The sequence below is a fragment of the Montipora capricornis genome, chromosome 5, assembly GCF_036669925.1.
Source record: "Montipora capricornis isolate CH-2021 chromosome 5, ASM3666992v2, whole genome shotgun sequence".
NCBI classification, from domain to species: Eukaryota; Metazoa; Cnidaria; class Anthozoa; order Scleractinia; family Acroporidae; genus Montipora; species Montipora capricornis.
Window position 1 is genome coordinate 22,771,782 of NC_090887.1, and position 18,085 is coordinate 22,789,866.

The window sequence follows — 18,085 nt, forward strand, 5'->3', positions numbered from 1 at the left end:
GTTTGACAATTGCAAACATGTCAACTGCCCTGACCCAAAACACTTATGCTGTGACAACTGTGCCAAGAACTGTTACTGTAGCAGTAATGAGTGTAGAAGACTGACCATGTTCCCAGGTTGTGCCAACCAAACAGGACAAAATCCACCCAGTACTGATCGTACAAGAATAATTTCCACGCAACAAAAAAAGCCCTGTTTTCAAAGTTGTCATCTTATCATAGATACCTTGTACGTGAACTCATTAGCAAATCACCTGGTGGTCAGCTTCCAACTCTAACTAACCTACAATTCATGCTTGGATTCTCAAACCAGCAGATTTATCGGGTTCTTGAAAATTGTAGCAAGATATTTACTTTAGAAGATGTTATATCAAATGTTGAAATCTGGCACAAACAACATGCTGTAAAAATAATGGAAAGTATCAGCTCAATTTTTGGTGACTGTGCCACTGAAATTACCATGTCTGAAAATATTGAAGATGAAGAGAAAGAAAGTGACACATGGCTTGGAGACTGGGACAGACTAATGGATGATGAAGAGCTATTTGAGCTAGCTGTAGAAAATATTTCTATGTGATTACTAGATGACTCAGAGAATGACTCCCTAGATAACTCAGTGGACACTGAGAATATCCCACTAGCAGCAGTAAGTGCTGTAGAAAATCTGAGACTGTTTTAACACAATTTATTTTTTTCTCAGCGTGTGAGCCAGCCCTGCTTCTCGAATATGACAAATTTTGTTTCTAATTTTGGAAATAGTGCATTTCAGTTAGAAAACAATTATCATACTGTGTATTTTAGCAATGGAAATGTTTTCAGTGGAACACTATGTCATTGTACATTTTTTAATCCCAGGGTTGACATCAATTAATTTGCTTGCATAATTTGTCAGATTTAAATTTCCTCAGTAAACCACTGTGTAGATCAAATAAAAGCATGGGCAGCCTAAATTGTAAATTTCTACAGCACACTTCACAGCATTCACACCCTCTTATTTTCTACCTCGCTCGCACTCCAAGGTGAACATTTTTCTTATGGTCATTTACCAACTTAAATAGTGCTGACATATCCAGACTGGCCAGGAAATTTCTTTCAAAGTTCACAAAGTGGTTATAATGACGGCCTTCTTGTTTATGAAATACACCGGTAGCCATTGCACTGTTAACTAGTTCTTGTAGATCTCTTTCAGTTGAACTTCACGTGTGTCTTTCAGACCTCAACACTTTGTGGATTTCGTGATCAACAGTATCGCTCAACGTTCGTGTCGCACCTTCTGCATGTGAAATACGAGCTACAGCGTTTTCTGTCACATTGGGGCCTAGGTTCCTTATGGCTTCCTTCAAGAACCGATTGTTGTGTTCCATGCCCAAGTCCAAGGCAATATTCTTGCCTTTTCCTCCTAGGGTGTTGACAGATCTATTCCACAAAAATCTTTCACTGTCTCGCGGTGCTAAAAGAGACTTCACTAGAAACACCTGATATAAACATTCTGCAGCATATTTCTTGCTGTGGCTTCGATCTGCCTTACACATTAACATGAAATATTTGTATTGTCTCATTAATCGCTGCCCATCCCTTTAAATGCCCAAAAGCATTGTAGACTACATAGTACGGCTTCTGAAACGCTCTGTTTGGATTGTAAGTAAAAGAAGTACAAGTGGTAGGTGCTGGAGAGACAAACTTCAGAGACCTTGACACCCCAGGACTAAGCTTGTTCTGAGCTGTCGTTGAACGCTCTGGAACAGTGTCTGAATCTTTTCGTAATCTTTTCACCCTGGCTGTCTCCACATTACCATTAAAACTGCTCGTGAGTTCTTGTTTCAAGTCAAAGATGTTTTTCTCTAACTTCTCAAGTTTAAGAAGGCGTTTATAACATGGGTTTGTACACACAAACAAGTCATTTTCGGAGTAGACGTTGACGGATAGCGCGGATTTAATTAACTTTGGAAGATCGTGAGCTGTTTTCCCAAATACGTTTATCCTTTCTTTGACAGGAGGAGTACTACCACATATATAGCATCGAAGGTCACCATTAACAATCTTTTTTGGTGTATTAACCTCCATACGAAAGCGATAAACACAACATTTTAAACATCGAATACCTTTACGAGTTTTCGCGCGTAAATTTCTAACATTTTATAAGCTGCTTTACAATTGGCTATCTTGCAACAATAGCTCGACCCTGATTGGATATTCTTACACAATGGGAATGGCATGCCCAGCTCGGTTCAGCAGACGTTTGTGGGGAGGGAGAATGGGACCGACACAAAAAACGGCTGCAAGGAGGTTAGTTTACGACTTATGTTATTACCCAGACCAAGTGACCTTAACGCGGCACGTGATTATATCATGACGTTCCATTTCATGACCTCAAAGCCGGTGCGCAAGAAGTATACTCGATTATCAGCCGCTGTTTCGGGGAATACACCTTATTCCAAAATGGCCGCCTTTTAAAGTGCTACTATCACGAAATTTGCATCTTCTCTATCTAAGCCATTTTGGCACATAAACATGTAGTCTGTACGAGAAAAAGAATGCTACTTACCATTTTCAAATATCTCTTTTTGTTCTGGAGATATTCAAGTTTTTTTTTAATATGCAAATTAGCCAAGTGATGACGTCATCAACCCACTCAAGTATGACGGAGAAAGATATCTCAGTCAATTTGAATCAGAAATACTTGGTTCTTTGCAGTAAGATTCTAGTAGATGTGTTCCACAATATGAGCATACCATTTTTGTTACCATGACAACATACTGGGTTCAGACCACCCTGATATTAAAACATTTGCAGGCCACCTTTGGCGTTCTGTTTTGATATTTGCAAATGGTGCCTCATCTGCAGGATCCTGCCAGCATATAAAGATGTTAGGTCGAGTTTGTGGCCTTGGTAAATATTTCTAGCCTGAGATCACCAAAATATTGAAATCAGGTTGGAGGGGACTGGAAAAGAGTTAGTTGTTATGGGAACAAATTTCTTTACAGTCGAAGGTGTGTGGCCTTCAGAACTATTAGCTCACCAAGTTTCAATGGTCTCTGTTTCAAATTGACCGAGATAGCTCTATTTATATTCTTGATGTTCTATTGGGTTGGGTGAATGACGTCATCAGCCTTCTCATTTGCATATTTTACACATTTTTCAAACTTAAATATCTCCGGAACCAATGCAGATATTTCCAAACGGTAAACAGAGTTTTTAATGTTTCATGGTATTCTATGTGATAAACCAAAAAACTCAAGGGATAAAAATTTAATCATAGTAGCACTTTAAATATACTTTTGATTTTATTCAAATTACCCATTGATAACTCGTTCTTAAGCTTAACATTCAAAAGAATATTTTGCCATAAACGAGGCATCAAGGTCTAATTTAAATAAAAACAAATGAATATCTAAATGGTTGCCAATTTGGAATAAGGTGTATGAGCCAGCTAAAAAAGGCTCTTCTCGCTGAGGATACCCGGTTCGAGAGTGAGCGGAGCTTCGGCCAGAAGAGCAGCTGATAAAATCAGTTAATAATCTGTGAGAAAAAGCTTTGGTTTGACCTCAACCCTGACTCAACTTCTATGACGTGCATTTTTGATCCACTGTCAAACCCCAGCCACTCATGTTGAATCCTAATTATTGACCGGTTGCCAACAGGATATTTGCAAAGGGACGTTTCCCTTCAATGCGCTGTTAAGGAAACTGTTGTGCCATGGAGATGTAACTTTTTCAGCAGTGTTTCTGACACCCTTCTACAGCTAACTAAACCTGTATAGCTTATATTACTGACTTAAAGGAAAGCACAAGGTAGGTAAAATACGTCGTAAATGGCATAATTCGGGATATTGTTCTTTAGTTCATTCTGTCGCGTCATCTTTGAAAAAGCTCCTTTGGGTATCATTTCATGTTTGTTCATTACACTTAAGACCATTTGCGGAAAGCTTATAGTTCAAGGAACTAGCAAAGATTTCTACGGCACTTGTTAAAACGGGGAAGAAAAAAATTGCATGACTCCGAAGTTAAGTTTGATTTTATGCTCTAGTATGTCTTCGGCTCCACAAAGTGTTGTCATGTCCATCCAGATAACAGGACTGAATTCTGGAGTTTCAATTAAAAAAGTACCCTACGACGCTAATACACCGATTTGTCTGCCAAGAAAGAATGAACCATTTTAAGTTCGGCCTATGGTGGAAAGAATGAAGCCTTTACAAAATATTTCACGGTATTAGAAGGTTGTTCTTGATTGTTCTTCTTTCAATTCCAGGTGAAGCTTGCTTGCGACTGATTATGCTGGCTGCAAAAATTACCTGAATTTCTATCCATTCTACTCCTACGTCAGTGTTTCCGTCCTCATTTCTCTAAGGCTGTTTTAAAACTAAAGATAATAACTAGAAGAAATAAAACAACTATAATTTCTTGTGCATGACGCATTAGGATAATTGTTGCACTTTGTTTTCAGTTTGCTCATTGAGCAGTCTAAAAACTGAAACATCTATAGTTAACAGTCAGCATTTCCAGCAGAAGGACAGATGCATAGTTATTTTAACAGAAAAAAAAACTGCATAGCGCTGTCTGAGTGAACCTTTTCAGTATAACTGCGCTAAAATGATAATTGTGAATTCTTGTGACTGCACGGTGCGTTTAAGCATTTATTATAAAAATCCAGCCATCCGTGATTGATAAGTGAATATTGACCTGTTGCCATAGGACTTATATAGAAAGGGAATTTTTCCCTTTTCATTGCTATATGGTGCCATAAATACTTAAGTTCCATCAACCTACTTTACCCAGCCTTTCGTAACCGCGATCAGACCGTACCAGTTTCGAATACATAGTGGTTTGTGGACAAACGTGCAAGTGAGGTTGGTGGAACGCTTTCAGCTCAACCAATCAAGCATAGGGTAGTGTCTCAAGTACATAATGGAATACGCAAGCGCGTAGCAATTGATTGTTTGCGGTGGATCGTGTTTATATTCAGTGCTATGAACATCATGTCCTGTGCCTTCGAAATGATCGAAGTTGCAGCTGCGACGAACTAAAAATCGCTTCAATGTTAGCACCACCGATCTTTGTCTTTCTTGATTATCGCAACGATGAACGGCTAAGGTATCTTGCATGTCTTCTTGGACTGTTAAATTCCATCATCGAATTTGTTAATGTCATGTTGGTGTCCGTTGTTTCAGGGGTGAGGGCGTGGCTGATCAGGTTCTATATTAGAGTCCTCAGACTTGTTGACCGTGCAGTGATTTTTTACCATCGCAAGAACTTAAGAGACTTCTAGGAAAAGATTTCCTTACGTTCCTAATCGGTAAGTCAAATGTTTGCGATCCTTCCTAGCTGGTCGACACGAATGTTTTGTAATTAAACTGTCAAAAATTTAAGCTTAAATTAAGCTTAAGCTTCTAATTATACTAAGCGCCTGTACTGCACTGGTTTTGCTTTGTGCTGTTATGGTGATTCTGATTCTGATTCAGTTTGTCTTCATTTTTTAAATGTTCGAAAGTAATAGTCTGGTTATTGTAATTCGAGCATTTAGAAGCGTCCACGCATATTTCTAAAGCGAAAGCGGACGAAAAACATTCAAGGCTAAAAGGGAAGTCATATCTTGTTATAGAGAAGTTTAATGCACCGAAAATGTTTATTATCTGGCCAAAGTTTGGTGTTCCTGTTGACCGAGCTTACGTGATTTAAGCCGAGAAAAATTGCACGCTCGCAAAAATGCCTGTCAACGGCAAATATTATTTCTTTGATTCCGTAGAATAGAAGTTTATCAATAATTAATAAGGAAATAGTGCACCAATTAAAGCATCGTATATCCCGTTTGTTTTTGATTTTCTTTTTTTTTTTTAGTAAGGGATTGCCTTACAACAGTTGAAGCGTAGTTAGACTAACAGAAGCTAAAACTATCGCTGCTCACGTGACTGAAGTTTGGGCTAATATCTGTTGCAGGAGGACATACATCACTGTTTCTAGTTGTCTGCGAGACAGCAAATTGATCGGAACCATTGTTCATCCGTCTTCGCATATCATTCAGCTTGCGTAGAGGAGAATTTCAGTGACATCTAGCAAAGGTGAGATCAGATCCACTTGTTACACTCTTTGTAAGGACTGCAAATTCCCTGCCCCGTTGACACGTTCATGAGTTCTCCGTGGAATGTTAAGTTGGCAAATGGTTTACAGCTTTATCATAATAGAGAAGAATCTTTTGATGAAAAAATTTAAAAACGTAGCGCCTCTGGGAAGAAAATAAACATCATGGTTTACACTAATTTAAATCATCTCAGTATTAATTACTGAAAATATGCTCAAAACTCTATTCTCTTCCTGCAAAGTTTTAACTTAATGCCAACAATTGATAAACCAACAAGAGTGCATCATAATTCTTATTCACTTATTGACAATATCTTTATAAGTAATCTAGAAGATTATATAACCAGAGGTAACATAATCTCCGATCTAACCAATCACACTATTCACAATTCTGTTTTCTTCACTTCGATAAAACTATTTTCAAGCATGATTGTCATAAAAATCTAGTACGGGATTATTCAAGGTATTCTGAAACAGACTTTCTACACGACCTTTCTCAATTAGACTTGATCCAAGCAGTCTCAAAAAACACGGATGTGAATAAATCTTTCTCTGCATTTTACAACAAACAAGACGCTCCATAAAAAGCGTACACTGGGTTGCCTTTGGTACGTGTTACACAAAAACAGAAGGCACTGAATTGGGTGGTATTGAACTGCAGGGTTCCAGTTAATTTTTTGAAGTGGGGGGTCATCAAGACCACGAGGGTCACCCACATGTCGCGCCAGCAGAGGCCCTTTGGCTCACAAGTTCACACCTTTAACTATTTTGTAATATCCTGTCCCATTTTGAGGTCTTTTAGTTTTTTAGCTTTGGTAGTAAATTCAGTTTAAAGATAACAAAACACGCTCTCGAGTAAAATTCACTCGTTTCTTCTCAGATAAAGGGAAAAAATATCATAAATATTTACATTTCATCTGTCGGGTCAGGAAGTCTTCTTTGTCGGCTTTCTGAGGACGTATCTATTTTGACTTCAGGGTGAACTATTTGCACAATCGCGAGGTTGAGCGGCCATGCAATTGAAAATCTGAACATTCATGAGATACAAAAACAAACTTGCGAATTATCGCAAACAACAATGCTGAGAGGCACAAAAGCAGAAGAAATGGTTAATAAATATGAAGTTAGTTACTATCTGAATGTTTTTGGGTTAGAGTAAAGGGATACATTGTCACGCAAGTAATGTAATTTCATGACACTCAAAATTCGCAAAAAGCGTGAGTTTCATGTAAACAATCTTCGCACTAGCAAGTCGTAGCAATAAATTGGATTAACCAGGAAGTTAAAGAAATGTTGTTGGCTTCCCAAATAAACTTCATTTTATACTACAATGACAAAATCGTTTGTCAGAGAAATAAAATCCTGTCTCCTCGCGAATCACATTTCAACGCACGTATGCAAATTTGTTAACTCATTTTCACCGCATCCCGATGGCCGCGAAATTTTTCTTCTTTCAAATAAATTGTATGAGCAAAAATATTATTCTCGTCAAGTGTTGCAACTGTTATGTTCAAATAACCGCTAAAAATAAAGATTTTTTAACGATCTATCCGTAGATATTTTCTCATAATTTAATATTATCTGTTAAAATTTGCACATGGTATATTTATATTTAATTAAGTTAACACAACACAAAGACGCTTATCTTATTTTGACACGAAAATGCTTTACCATTGCCATAAAAACCATCCAGTTAAGCTCGCATATTACACAACATGATGAATTCATAAAGGCCACCTTTTCCAGCGAAATATTTTTTGAAACAAACAACATATTTGCTATAAGAGGCAAAAAACCCTTCCTATTTCATTACGTGCGTGAAGACAAGAAACTCAATCGTGTCAAATTACACTCCGTGTCAAAAACGCAACTAAATAAATTTCCCACCAGTGTTCAGCATCAAACCCTTTACTGAAAAACCCTTTACTTGAATTATCAAGCAAAAAAGTGGGCAAATAATTTTTGACTAACAAGAATTAGTGAAATTCCCAATCGTTACCAGAAGACTGTGCAGAATTGAGCACAAACAAATAAGCCATACAACAGAGATCACAAATCCAAGCTTTTAAATTCCTTCTCTGTCTTTGTTAATCCCATAAGTTACTAGAGAATTTTCCATTTGATTTCAGTGTTGTACAAAACACCACACTTGTGAAATATTAGAACTACAGCTCACTTTGATTACGGCTCGACGAGCGACAGATTGTTGTCGAAGTCCATTACTCGTCCCTTTTAAGATTCCAGATTTTTTTTCACCTCCCGTCTTGTTCAGTATCCAATTGACTTTCCATTATTGAGCCCCATAAGGGTATATTTTGTTTAAAGATCCACTAAAACACCATTCGCGTTACATAACTTTCGACGCCATTGCTGGTTAAGTTAATCATTCTACTGTGTCCACCAGACAAATCTATGCATTTCCCACTACCCTCTCGATCCTAAGAAAATACGCGCAGAAGGCTTTATGCACGAAGGCACCACTTAGCAGGGGAGTGACAAGCAAGACTTTTACCGATAAGGACAAAAAAAAAAAAGAAAAAAAGAATGCAAACAAATGAAACGCATTTTCCGACTGGGATTGCCATACTGGCAACCCAGTAATTAAATAATCTTCTCAACAAGCACGCACCGTTAAAGCCAGTCTCAAAGCGCATGATTAAGTAATTATCAAAACCTTGGATAACTAAGGGAATTAGGAAATCAATTAAAATCAAAAATCAACTTTTTAATTCAGGTGACACTGATGCCTACAAGACCTATCGTCAAAAAGTTTTGATGCTCACACAAATAAGTAAAAAAATGTATTTTCACAAATATTTTAAAGAAAATTTGAAAAATACTAAAAAAAAATGGGAGGGCATCAATAGTCTTTTAGGTCGAAAGAATAAAGCTCACAAAGTTATAACCTCTTTAAAATGTCCACGAACCAAGCAAGTATCTAACTTATAATTCCTCCGAGTTTCCTGATATAATAAATAAGTATTTCTCTTCAGTTGGATACAACTTGGCTTCTGAAATGCCACATCCATTTAAACAATTTTCTGAATATCTCCCTCGGGTAAATTCCTCTGGTTCTTTCTTTTTCAACCCCGTCTCTTCTTCTGAAATTGAACTGGAAATAATGAGTATTCCTCAAAATAAAGCACATGGACTACATTCCTTTCCCACTCACATCTTAAGATCAGCTAAACACATCATTAGCCAACCTTTGTCTGTACTTCTAAATAAATCACTCGAACACGGAATTTATCCAACTAAGTTGAAGCTTGCTGAAGTAATTCCGATGTATAAAAATGATGAGCCATGTGATCCTTCTAATTATAGGCCTATATCACTTCTCTCTGTATTCAACTGTATCTTTGAAAAAATGATGTCTTATCGCCTTAAATCAATCCTTGAGAAAAATAATATATTAAATGATTCACAATATGGTTTACATAAAAACAGTTCCACTAAGGATGCTATCCTAGATATAATTAATCAAATTGAAAATAACAGGGACAATACGATGTATACATGCGGCATATTTGTTAATTTAAAGAAAGCTTTTGACACGGTAGATCATTTAATGTTATTGCAAAAATTGGATCGCTATGGTGTACGCGGGGTAACAAATAATTGATTTGCCTCTTACCGTGCTCAGTGGTCGGTAACAAACAACTCAAATTGGTGTCAAAAACATATCAAAAAAGGAAATAATATTATCAGGAGTCCCACAGGGATCGGTGCTAGGACCATTGCTTTTCCTCGTCTACATAAATGACATATCTAACAGTTCTGATCAGCTTAAATTTTATTTGTTTGGAGACGATACTAACCTCTTGTATGCTGATAAAAACCTTAAGTCGCTGGAGAATATAGTTAATGCAGAACGTAAGTAAGATCTGTGGCTGGTTAATTGCTAACAAGTTATCATTAAATATAAAAAAAAACTAACTTTGTTATTTTTCGACCAAGACAAAAGATCTTGAACTATATCGAGTAAACTTAAAGGTGTTTGATCATCATACTGATAGCTATATCTCTTTGGAGCGTAAGACATTCATCAAATACTTAGGCGTGCTTATCGATGAAAATCTTTCATGGAGTACCACACTGCTCATATTGCATCAAAAATAAATAAGTCAATCGGTATTATTTCTAGGATAAGGCATTTTGTACCGCTGAGTACTTTACACCATATCTACAAGTCACTCATTGAACCATACTTGATGTATAGTATATATAGTAGCGTGAAGTAATGCTGCAAAAATTCATAGAACTGAACTTTTAACACTTCAAAAACGAGCTCTTCGCCTAATGTATTTTGTTGATGACAAATCTCATGCAATACCTTTCTTCATTTCTTCTCGTCTTCTTCCTTTAGATCTGCTCTATTTTAAATCTGTGGCTATAATGATGCACGACGTATCAAACAACTTGACACCTTCTAATATATTTAACCTATTCTTGGGTTTCAGTCACGTGATCAACAGCAATGGTGTTTAACGGAAACAAGAGAAGACGTTAGCATAATAATAGCTTTCAATTCCCGGAGCATGGGGTCGGGACACCAACATGGCCGCCATGTCATTGTTTGGGGGCACCAACATGGCGGCTGTGACGTCATGTGAAATCCAAGAATTCACCCATCAAGCTGATATTCATCCTTACGAGACGAGGTCATCTCAAAGAGGAGATTATTTTCTTCAACGTTCGAGAATAGATATTCCGAAAAGATCTTTCTCAAGAACTGGCATTAAAATTTGAAATGGCTTATCTTGTGACGTGCGCCAGATGTCAAAATCCACCTTCAAAAATAATTTTTATGATATCTTCTTCCAAAGACTACTCAAATATGATGACTACAATGATGTTTCGATAAAATTGGCAACTTGTAACTCCTCAGTCTAGTATGTCATGTAGTTAATCATTTATTTATTCAATTGAAATTACTTTTTTGATGTTTATTTATGTTTTATTGTACAAGTGTTTAAAAGCTGTTTTCCAGTGCACTAACTGTATTCTAAAACCAATTTATTATTATGTGAATGTGTAGTTATGCATGTATTTGCAACCATTTCATCTGGAATATATTTGTAAGCACCGCTCGCCTCGACTAAATTTTGCTAACTGCGAGCATTGCATAGCTTTGTGATATTTTATACAAAATACATAATAAAAACTGAAACTGAAAAAAAATATTAGGCACTGGTCTTAAATTAGAGGCGGAAAATGGAAAGAGATTGTCTTGAAATTTTCCTGACTTCCTCTTTGTAGAGCTTTTTCATTTTTTGCTTACAACCCTCCCCTTCTCTACTCACTTAAAAATCGCAGTTCAATCATTAAATGCTGGACCGTAAATTTATCACGGTGCTGTCATTTTTCCCTGCATAGAAACCACTGACCCTCCCATATTTGGAGCAAATGAGATGATAGCCATTGTTAAGGAAGGCAACGGCAACGAGAACGTCACAAAACAAAGTAAATATAATGAGCGAAAATAATTGATCTGCATGATCTGGCGTTTTACATTCGGTACGTCAGTTTCCCGTCCTAAGCGAAACAACAACGTCAAATGACCAAAATCCGACTTGTGGAGAACGGCAGCCGACCAATTTAGATTTTTAATCTCTCTCTCTTTCTCTCTCTCTCTCTCTCTCTCTCTCTCTCTCTCTCTCTCTCTCTCTCTCTCTCTCTCTCTCTCTCTCTCTGTTTACATAGGAAAACTCGGAAAATTCGCGAGTTTCACACCGAGGTGACTTCTCCGCGTTTACATGATGACGAGGTGAATTCGTATCGTGTTTACCTGAAGGGACACCACATATCGATAAAATACAAGCGTGAATCCAAATTGTAAATATGGCGTCTATCAGGAAAAGTATGCATGTGCTACCCGTTCCAGGATGGCCGATTTCACATCGGAACGAGTGGTCGTTCCTTGTTTACATGATACCGTTTCGCGCCGGAACGAAATTTTTGCTCCGGTGCAGCAACCGGGGTGAACTCGCGCCGGTGTGAAAGTCGCCCCGGTATCGTGTAAAGAGCCCCTCTCTCTCTTCAAACCTTAACCGCTTCTATATACACCGGTTTCATTTTTGGAAGACAGACACATTTTACACAATGAAAGAGTTGAAATTATCCGGCGCGAAGTGATAACAGGTACGAGAATTCCCATTTGAATCGATGTTCTCGGTGCGCCGTTGCGGTTGCCGTCCTTGTTACTTAGCTCCTTGATGACCTGTCCCTATTCGCCCACCTCCCCCCCCCCCCCCCCCCAGTAGTTCGTAAAGTGGATAGCGCCATCCACTGGATAAATCACTAACTACTGCGATTCCTGGGGCGTGTTTCTCAAAGCATCCGAAACTTTCAATTTCGGGGTTTTATCGGGTGACACCATTCCCTCTTTATCTTAAAAGCTATAACCTGTCCAAGCGTGAAATGTTGCCATGTCTTTTTCCTCTCCTAACTTGAAAACTTGTCAAAGGACAAGCTTTATAGAGCATGCGCATGCCTTTCACAGTGACTTCTCTTGCCTGAAAAGCTTTCCAGACCTTGCAGAAACGGGTTCCTGGCCCTAAGTACTACAATTTGGGTCTGTATGTTATCATATAACTAGGTTTTCATTTAGTTTCTCTTTCCCTCCTTGCAGGAAGAGTGAACCGTGAAGGAATATTGTTTGTCTTTGTCCAAATAGACTATTATTAAAGGTAAGGAGTGTTGACATCTGAAAAGAGTTTCCCGCGCCAAAACTAAAAAAAGTCCTTAATTACCACCCCATTATCGAGAAGATTACCATCCGAAAGCGTAACATTTGCCAAGCCACGACGAAGGAGCTCGAGACACTAAAGTTTCTGAAAAAAACATGTGTATGACTAACATGCTTTGTAAACAATTTAGGGATTGTCTCACTAAAAAGTCCATCCTTCCTCTATCGACGACCTAGAGACGGAAGTGAAAAACGTCAGTAAAGGCCTGTTCTGGTTTTCAAGAGATGGTTATAAACGGGTGTACAGTAGATCTGCCAGACAGATGCATCGTTCATTAAACGCTCGCTGTAGTTTGCACGTTCGCGCCGCGGACGTAGTTTTATTGAAGCAATAAGGATGACATGAAGTAAAAATCCTTTTTCGTAAAATTTATCACTGAAAAAGATTCAAAACCACACTTTGAACTTTGGCATTATTTGCAAAAATAAATAAATAAAAGTAAAAATAAAAACACTTTTGTATATATACAAGTTCTTTTGATTAGAGACCTTAAAATCGAGGTTTGGCGATCTTAGCACAAACGACAAGGCGCGGTTTGCGGTTAGCGGTTTCACGTTAGCCGTCTGCCCATATTTGGGACTTAAGATGCACGGGTTAAATAGCCGGCTGCCATGTTTGTTTTCATTCGTTCGTTCACTTCTGTTTTAGCTGAGAAATCTTCTTCAAAATTACGTTTCTATGAAAAAGAATTGGACTTTTAATAATCGAAATAGTTTTTAAAAGTAGTATTCCCTCTCATACGTGGGATTGTGATCTTTTAGGGTGCAAAAAACCTTGCGGTAAATCACTTACCTCTAGAACGTGCAAACGTGGACCTCAAACTGCAAACCTGACGCCAACGCACCAGTCAAGTCACTTATTGATGACGTTCGCGGTTTGTGGGAAATGCCGAAACACCTCGATCTTAAGGTCTCTATTTAGTGATCCTTTGTACTACTGCTGACATTAACGCAATAATTATTTCTAGCAAGGGCTGACTAAAAGCTGAGCCTGACTAAGTATGGCCACTGGACCGGAATACACTGACGAGCAACTGAATTACTTCAGGATCTGCTTTATCACTACTGATGTGATAACTGAGGGCCTGCAAACAATCTTCAAACAAGAATGGGACAACCGCTACAAGGCAACTTTGGGAGAATGGAAAGACGAACCCCGAAATGGACTGGACTTCAAAAAGCAGGAGTCGCCGAGAAACCAAAGAAAAAACGCGGGTCTTTTGGCAACCATGGTTAACGGAAATAGAGCAGAATGGGATTGCACCATGCTCTTTTACGCTATACTGTACTCCGACTGTATTGGAAGAGGCCTAAACGCAGTAGTCCGATCAAATGTGGATGATTTGAGAAATTTTCGTAATCAAGACTTTGCTCATTTGCCACAAGGCCATGTCAAGGAGTCAGAGTTTCAAATTGCTGTAGGTAAAGTTTTAGTTGCAATTCAAGCACTTGGCCTCTCCGATCTTAAGATTCAAGAAACCAGAAATCAGAAGAGTTTTCCGACGCGCGAGTTAGAAAAACTCTTCCGAGAAGTCGACCACCTAAAAGACGAACTGAAAGACAAAGAACAGGAACTTGGAGAAAAATGTGAAACCCTTAAGGAAACAGAAAAGCATCGAAAGGTCCTTGAAGAGCAGTTACTAACTGAAGCTCCTGCGGCATTTTGCATTCTCCCACCCAAGCCATCGCACGACGTTGCCGAACGAGATCATGAGTTGGCTGAAATAGCACAAAAGCTAAAGCAACTGAAAGAAACCAACGAGAGCCGATTAACTTCTCTGTACATCTCAGGAAACCCTGGAAGCGGCAAATCTCAGTTAGCCGGTCTTGCCGCAAAGAAATTCTTTGATGACAAAAAACAAATCGCGGGCAAGAATACATTCGTGATGACTCTAAATGCGCAAAGTCTTGATTCTCTGTTAGAATCCTACGTCTCTTTTGCTCGTCATCTAAAGTGTTCAGAATATGCAGTCACAAATACTCTAAACGACAAAGATCTGAAGACGGAGGGGGAAGATTACCAACATAAAGTCACAAATTAGTACCAAAGTTGAGCTTTACTCATCGTGGCTGTTAGTGGTGGACAATGTCGTCAGCTTAAGTGGAATGAATCCTCATTTGCCAGAGACCGGAGACACGCACTGGTGTAAAGGTCAGCTGCTGATCACATCGCAAGACACCGCTGCTATTCCTTCAGAAACCTCTTTCAGCAATCACATCTCTGTGAGCAAGGGCATGACACCATCTGACGCCATTTTCTTATTAGAATCCCTATCCGGCATCGCTGACGATGAGATTGAAAAAGAAGTTGCTCGGGCATTAGATTACCAACCCCTTGCCTTAGCAAGCGCCGCTATCTTTGTCAAACAAGTTCGGGAAGCATCTTCGAATTTTGGCTGGAAAGGCTACCTCGAGAAGCTTGAGAGGGGTCAGCGTGCTAACACTGAGGCCTTTCTTGCCATGACAAACCAAAGCTACCCAATCTCTATGACCACAGCGATTTCATTGGCCGTGGACGACGCGATGTCATCTGACAAGGTTTTGAATCACACATTCGGTTTCATTTCTCTCTGTGGTCAGCAACCATTAAACCTTGACCTTGTAATAAAGTACATCCTAAATGTCGAGAACGAAAGCGATGGGAGTGGATTAGACGCTTCTGTGGACAAAGATATCATTGGTTTAAGGATTCGAAAAAGCTCGCTGCTGTTAATTGAAGAAGACGAGAGTGGCGTGTACGTTCAAGTACATCAAATTGTGAGAAACGTCATCCAAACTAGAATCAAAAAGTATTCGGAGGCTCAATATTTTCAAATCATTCATTGGGGTATTACCTCATTTGGTCAGTTTATAGATGAGAAAAATCTTGATAAAGTAGACTCTACTTCTAATAGCTTCCAGCTGGTACCTCATTTGAAGTGCCTAATAACAAAAATTGAAACGGTATTCAATGTACGTGACTTATCAAAAGTCAATTTAAATGTGAAAGATTATCCAAATTATTTCATTAGGTTTAGCGAAATTTGTGCTCATCATTGCGACTTTAATAGAGCCAAAAGCATCTGTAAGGTAGCTCTAAAAATAATTCAGCATGTTGGTGTATATTGTGAGGGAGATTTCGCAGCAGTCTATGATGCGTTAGGCAATGTCCATCACAGGATGGGTGAGTTTCAAGAAGCAAAGGAGTATTACGATCGCGCTGTTGCTATACAGATAGAAAAGTTGGGATCTCAGCATATCAATGTCGCATCCAGTTACAACAACATAGCCAATGTACTCCATGACCAAGGTGACCTGGAACGAGCAAAGGAGTATCACGATCGCGCTCTTGCTATACAGATAGAAAAGTTGGGATCTCAGCATATCCGTGTCGCAACAAGTTACAACAACATAGCCAGTGTACTCCGTGACCAAGGTGACCTGCAAAAAGCAAAGGAATATCACCATCGGGCTCTTGCTATACAGATAGAAAAGTTGGGATCTCAGCATATCGATGTCGCATCCAGTTACAACAACATAGCCACTGTACTCCATGACCAAGGGGACCTGAAACAAGCAAAGGAATATCACGATCGCGCTCTTGCTATAGTGATAGAAAAGCTGGGATCTCAGCATATCCATGTCGCAACGAGTTGCAACAACATAGCCAGTGTACTCCATGGCAAAGGTGACCTGAAACAAGCAAAGGAGTATCTCGATCGCGCTCTTGCTATACGGATAGAAAAGTTGGGATCTGAGCATATCGATGTCGCATCCAGTTACAACAACATGGCCAGTGTACTCTGTGCCCAGGGTGACCTGGAAGAAGCAAAGGAGTATCATGTTCGCGCTCTTGCTATACGGATAGAAAAGTTGGGATCTCAGCATATCGATGTCGCATCCAGTTACAACAACATAGCCAGTGTACTCCGTGCCCAGGGTGACCTGGAACAGGCAAAGGAGTATCATGATCGCGCTCTTGCTATACGGATAGAAAAGTTGGGATCTCAGCATATCCATGTCGCAACCAGTTACAACAACATAGCCAATATACTCCATGACCAAGGTGACCTGGAACAAGCAAAGGAGTATCATGTTCGCGCTCTTGCTATAGGGATAGAAAAGTTGGGATCTCAGCATATCAATGTCGCAACCAGTTACAACAACATAGCCACCATACTCCATGACCAAGGTGACCTGGAACAAGCAAAGGAGTATCATGTTCGCGCTCTTGCTATACGGATAGAAAAGTTGGGATCTCAGCATATCGATGTCGCAACCAGTTACAACAACATAGCCGGTGTACTCTTTGCCCAGGGTGACCTGGAACAAGCAAAGGATTATTTTGAGCGCGCTGTTGCTATAAAGATAGAAAAGTTGGGATCTCAACATATTCATGTCGCAGATTCTTATAAAAACTTTGCTGTTGTACTCCGTGACCATGGTGAGCTGGAGCAGGCAAACGAGTATTTTGAACGTGCGTTGGCCATCTATTTGATTCGTCTCGGTCCTCGACATTCTCGTGTTACCACTGTTCAGCGAGACTTGTCTAGACTGCAATACTGTCTAGTGCAGTAAAAACTCTGTATTGCGTCAAATGTTAATGAGGGATAGTTATTGCTTCGCCAAATAAATCATCCATGTCTGCCAAGCAGGATGCACGTGTTAGCAAACCTTCCGCGAAAGCTGGTATTAGTCAACCCCTTGAGCGATATATGTTTATTTCTGTGACTAAATCTTGTGACAAGAACAAGCTTAAATGGCTAGGGGAGTTTTAAATTATTTATTAACGTTGATTTGAAAGTTTCGGAAACATGGAACTTTACATCCATCAATAGCGACTTTCACACAATGAAAGCTGATGGTGTCTCAATACGTTTCTACCAGCGACCACGAGATACACGAAGAAGATGAAGCCTTCATTCCAAGAAAGAACCAAGAAAACCGAAGCGAGAGAACCGAAGAGCAGTGCAAAAACGATCATGTAACTTGCTCAAATCTAATAGACACTGCAATGCGTGAGATAAGAGAACAATTAAGACACGAAATCTGCAAACGTCTGTCTGAAATCTCAGTTCTCATAAGTGGGAAGACAACAACAGAGGAAACCAAACTTCAGGCCGAAAACAGAAGAAACTACAAGAACTTGAATCGTGTTATATCTCTTTAAAACAAGAGACAAATGTTTGAAGCGATGACAATAAGTCTACTAACGATATTGCGACTCTTGGAAAACGAAGTTGAAAAGGAAAGTAGACTCGCAGCACAAGAGAAAAAGGAAGATA

The 18,085-nt window shown here is 39.1% G+C and overlaps 1 pseudogene; it reads left to right on the forward strand.

Annotated features, from left to right (window-relative positions):
• Positions 1–17,378, forward strand: part of LOC138050107 (uncharacterized) — a 25,697-nt pseudogene extending 8,319 nt beyond the window's left edge.
• The last annotated feature ends 707 nt before the right edge of the window (positions 17,379–18,085 follow it).